Raw genomic sequence first — 1,070 nt, forward strand, 5'->3', positions numbered from 1 at the left:
TATAACAGCAGCTACTGGGTTAATATTAAGTTACTGTGTTATTCCTGGGTTTATAGCGCTGGGGTGTGTGCTGGCATACTCTCTCTCTGTCTCTCCAAAGGGCCTTGTGGGGGAACTGTCTTCAGAGAGGGCATTCCCTGTGGGTGTCGGTACGCTTGTGTCGACATGTCTGATGAGGAAGGCTATGTGGAAGCAGAGCGGGAGCAAGTGAATGTGGTGTCTCCGCCGACGGCGCCGACACCTGATTGGATGGATATGTGGAAGGTTTTAAATGATAATGTTAATTCCTTGCATAAAAAGTTAGAAAAAGCTGAAGCCTCAGGACAGAGGATCGTGCCTGATCCTATGTTGCAGAGGCCGTCAGGGTCTCAGAAGCGCCCACTATCCCAAATTGTTGACACAGATACCGACATGGATTCTGACTCCAGTGTCGATTACGATGATGCAAAGTTACAGCCAAAATTGGCTAAATCCATCCGTTATATGATTATAGCAATTAAGGATGTGTTGCACATCACAGAGGAAACCCCAGTCCCTGACAAGAGGGTGCATATGTATGGAGGAAAGAAGCCGGAGGTAACCTTTCCCCCCTCACACGAGCTAAATGAGTTATGTGAAAGGGCTTGGGAATCTCCAGATAAAAAACTGCAGATTTCCAAAAGGATTCTTATGGCGTATCCTTTCCCGCCAACGGACAGGTTACGCTGGGAATCCTCCCCTAGGGTGGACAAAGCTTTAACACGCTTATCCAAAAAGGTAGCCCTGCCGTCACAGGATACGGCTACCCTCAAAGATGCTGCGGATCGCAAACAGGAGGTTACCCTGAAGTCCATTTATACACATTCAGGTACCTTACTGAGGCCGGCTATCGTGTCGGCCTGGGTGTGTAGTGCTGTAGCAGCATGGACTGATACCTTATCTGAGGAAATTGATACCTTAGACAAGGATACTGTATTGTTGACACTGGGGCATATTAAAGACGATGTCCTATATATGAGAGATGCTCAAAGAGACAGTCTACTGGGTTCTAGAATAAATGCTACGTCGATTTCTGCCAGAAGGGTCCTGTG

The sequence above is a fragment of the Pseudophryne corroboree genome, chromosome 1, assembly GCF_028390025.1.
Source record: "Pseudophryne corroboree isolate aPseCor3 chromosome 1, aPseCor3.hap2, whole genome shotgun sequence".
Classification (NCBI taxonomy): Eukaryota; Metazoa; Chordata; class Amphibia; order Anura; family Myobatrachidae; genus Pseudophryne; species Pseudophryne corroboree.